Source organism: Elephantulus edwardii, unplaced genomic scaffold (genome assembly GCF_000299155.1).
Source record: "Elephantulus edwardii isolate Elephantulus edwardi_28Jun2011 unplaced genomic scaffold, EleEdw1.0 scaffold00305, whole genome shotgun sequence".
NCBI lineage: Eukaryota > Metazoa > Chordata > Mammalia > Macroscelidea > Macroscelididae > Elephantulus > Elephantulus edwardii.
This window is the reverse complement of record NW_006400055.1, coordinates 2,631,733-2,636,077: the sequence shown is the minus strand read 5'-3', so window position 1 is coordinate 2,636,077 and position 4,345 is coordinate 2,631,733. Positions and strand designations below refer to the sequence as shown.

The following is a 4,345-nucleotide window of genomic DNA, read 5'->3' as shown; positions in this document are numbered from 1 at the left end:
CTCCAGGTGGTGTGCGCTGGGCAGGGGCCAGCCGTGGCTCTGCTGTGTGGGGGTAGGGGTCATTCACAAGTAGGTACTCTCAGAAGTCTGTGTCACCAGGAAGGGGTGGTGCCCTGTGGCCACCTTCCCATCCCCCTAGGCTCTCCTGCGTTGGGGCGCAGGTTTGGACTTCTGAAGTCAGTCATAGGCTGAGGGGACCCGCACCAGTGATTACAACTCACCTGCAGTAACTTTGGCCTGGTGGCCTCGGACAAGCTCGTTGCTCATCCATGTCATCCCTGATGGGACATGAAGAACCGCGGCGGCCATGCCTCACTCAGGCCAAGTTCCCCCTTCTGTCCCATGCTGACCTACATGGTGTGGGCACCCTATGGACCTTCTGGGACTGATTGACCGCCCTTGCCTCGCACCCCTGCAGAAGGACAGCATCCCCAAGATGTCACTTGGAATGGCTAGCGCCTGGAGCTGGTCACTGGACTGCCTGAGGGACTGCATCACCACCAGTATTCAGTCCGTGTGGGACTGGAACACCACCGCTGTGGTAACTGTGGTCCTATTCTTGTGGTACTGCTGGACCTATGCCTTCATGAACTCCCTGGTGCAGGGCGCTGATGCCAAAGGGCTGCAGAAGGGTTCCTGTGCTGCCAGTCCTCCAAGTGCATGCACTGTATCCACACGACGGCCTCAACCAGAAGCTGTACCACAAGAAGCGCTACTAGTGATCTGGCATGAGGTGCATCCACAAGGGCATCCGCAAGCAGGGCCGCTACCTCAGCAGCCGGCCCTCCATCCAGAAGCCTGAGGTCTTCTTACTGCCCGACTTGCCCATCACGCCCTACTTCTCCTCGGACGTCCAGAAGCACGACGTGGAGCTGCTGGAGCGTAACTTCTAGACCATGCTGTTCGAGTTCAAGACCATCTACAAAGCCTTCTCGAACTGTTAACTGCGGCAGGGATGGAAAATGAACAGCATGCCCAGCGCCCTTCTACCTGGTCAAGCAGAGGTTTTGCGTGCCCCGGAAGTGCCCACGGACGAACCGCTTGCTCAGAAGCCTTCAGACCTATACTGGGAACAATGTTTTTTGGGAAATCGTGCACCTCCGTGCGGAGCCCCGAGACCGTGGTCACGGAGCACTAAGGGCTCACCAACATCCACATTTGGTGTCACTTAGGTCTGAAAACACCAAGCGCCTGTAAATTGGGGCGGGGCGGGTTGAGCCCCAGTGCTGGGCTGAAGGCCACTGCCTCCTCTTCGATGACTTTCCTGCACACGGCATTCCATGAAAGATCAGCCGAGGATGGCCGCAGGGTGCTGTTCATGGTGGACTTGTGGCATCCTCACGTGACCGAGGCTGAACGGCAGGCCCTTGACTTCTTCTTTGCTCCGGGACGATGAGAACGGGTCCCTCGCTGGAATCAGCCAGGGCTGAAACCCAGCATGGGCGAACAGTGGTCCAGGCCCTGCCCAGAGGCAGAAACCTGCCTCTTACAAGAGAGCACTTGGTTGGGACCTTCTATCTCGCCAGGCCCCTCCTTCCCTTGTTATTATTGTAAATGGACATCTCTCGGCTTGTATTTCTTTCCATTTCTTTCTTCCTGCCTTCCGGCGTTCCTTTCTGGCCCAACTCAGAATGCAATCCTCTAGTCTATGTTCTGTTGGTGCTTTGCTCTCCCAGGCAAACGGTTCTTTGTCTGAATGTGATAATGTAAAATTTCTCGTGGTCATCTCAAAGCGTACACACACTCAAAAAGCAAAACTGACCCCTGGAAGCTGGGGTCCCAGACAGTTCCTTAGCAATTCCAGCTCGCAGAGGCTTCATCAGGGCCTGATGAGATGGGCACTGTTCTCATGTGCCCCAAACGCTGGCAGGCCCATGACTCAAAGTGCATCTCAAGAGGAAAACTGGAGACTTAAAAAAAAACCAAAACCCAACACGTTGATTTCCTTCCTACAAAGCTGAGGGTGATGGCCCTGTCACAGAAGAGGTTCCCACAAGTCAGCCACAGGATGGGTTGTTTGCTTACCTCACTGTCTAAGAAACCTCACCACCAAACCAGGGGAACCTTCCCGGGTGTAGCTTTTCAATGACAATGACAGAAAAGGTTGCCAGGTTGGCTGATGGCAGCTCTGGTGGGCTAAGACATCCCTCAACATCAAAATTCTGGGAAAGCCTTTCTCCAGCCAAACTGGAATCTCCTGATCTTCCCAAAGTATTCCTTTTGCCCTAGAGTTTTGTTGCCTGTGATCTGTGTACACATTCATACATGGATGTCTAAATACTGGGTTCAGAGAGGGGAAAGCTTTGACCCTGTGTCTCCACCCTTGTACAGGGGTGTGCTGAGGGATGGGGACCTCAGCTAGTGGGGGTGTTAGTGAAGGACACTGGGAAGACGCCCCAGTGTCTCAACAGACCAGGGGCATGCTGCTCTATGGTCGCTGATGCAGGCTATGTGGCTCACTCCTAAAAGTAAGAGGTTCAAAGAGACCAATCTGCCAGCTTCTGTAACCCGAGAGCAGAAGAAAGCTGAGCACATCAGAAAAGGCTCCCAGACCCACCGCTGGGACCAAATATGTGGTCAGTGACAGGTTCCCAAAGCCAGGGTCAGCCTGTCACAGACACAGGTGCCCCGTTTGCATCACTGAGGCAAAGTTGTGAAGAGTAGACAAAGGTTCTGAAGCAGATCAGGTAGTTCACAAAATCATCATAATCATCATCTATATTTGAGAAAAGTGTATACACAGATGTTCCTCAGGAGTTTGCAGGGAAAAGGTAAGGATTTCCAGTATTCCTGATTGTGCCATGATCATGCACACTTCACAAATCACTTGGGTTCCTGGGCACCTGAACTGATGTGACCTGGTCAGGAACAAAAGAGAAATAAAGTTGATCTTGCTGGGGCAGGGGTGGGGGTGGGGTGGAGAGTTCCTAAAGCCCTTGGATTTCCATTCATTCATTGTTGCACAAAAGTTCTTTCCTTGTTATACATTCCTCCCACACACCTGGACCATTTTACTATGTAACCCTTAATTGTAGACTTTTGTCATGCCAATAATACCTAATCTTATATTTCTTTTATACAGTTCTCTCCCTTGTCTTGTGCAATGCCATGTACATTATTTATCAAATCTTTTCTTAATTTCTCCCCAACTCCCATGTCAGTCCTGTTTTACTGTTTTAGTTCTTTTGTAACCGAGAGATTTCACTCAGCATAATGTCCTCCAGGGTCACCAATTTTGTACAATACTTCATGAGTTGTTTTTCTGTGCAGCATAATATTCCATTGTGTGAATATACCACAGCTTCTCTATCCATTCGTTTGTTGATGGGCCCTTGAATTGTTTCCATCTCTTTGCTATAGTGAACAAAGCAGCAATAAACATGGGTGTGCATATGTCTGCTTGAGTGGCGGTTCTGGTTCTTTAGGGTATATTCCCAGTAGTGGAATTACTGAGTCAAATTCTATTTTCAACTTTTTTAGAAAGTGCTATATTGCCTTCCATAGTGGTTGCACCATTTCACACTCCCACCAAGTTTCTCTGCAACATCTCCAACATTTGTTATTGCTGTTCTGTTAAATTTTGCTATTACTGGAGTGAGATGATATATCATAGTTGTTTTGATTTACAGCTTTCTTAGAGCCAGGGATTCTGAACATTTCTTCATGTGTTTGTTGGCCATCTGTATGTCTTCATTAATGACGTGTCCCTTCATATCCTGTGCCCATTTTGCAGTTGGGTTGTTTACCATTATCTTTTCGTGGTGCTTGAGTATTCTATAAATTCTAGACATAGGTCCCTTATCAGACATGTCATTACAAAATATTTTTTCCCAGTCTGTGGTTTCCCTTTTTACCCTGTTGGAGAATTTTTTAGATGTGCATAGGGGTTTTATTCTTAGAAGGTCCCATTCATCTATTTTATCCTCTCCTGGTTGTACGTTTTTCAGAATGCTTGGAAGACTGTTCAAGTTGTGAATTAGTGCTTCAAGGGTTCTTCCAAGCTATTCTCTAATGACGTTTAGATTCCTTGGTTTTAGTCCTAGGTCCTTAATTGACTTTAACTTGGTTGGGTTTTTTATTTTGTATGGTGTGAGGTGTGGGTCTTGTTTGAATTCTCTGCAGATGGTTCTCCAATTTTGCCAACATTTGTTAAAAAAGACTGTCATTTCCCAACTTAACTGATTTCATCTCCTTGTCAAAAATCAGTTGATCATAGGTAGATGAGCTGATTTCTGGGTTCTCAATCTTTTCCATTGATCTATATGTCTGTAATTGTACCAGTACCATGCTGTCTTGACAACCATGGCAGTGTAGTAGAATTTGAAATCATGGAGTGAGATGCCTT

The 4,345-nt window shown here is 48.3% G+C and overlaps 1 pseudogene; it reads left to right on the top strand.

Annotated features, from left to right (window-relative positions):
- Positions 1 to 354: 354 nt before the first annotated feature.
- On the top strand, positions 355 to 1,396 carry LOC102862251 (annotated as a pseudogene).
- Positions 1,397 to 4,345: the final 2,949 nt, after the last annotated feature.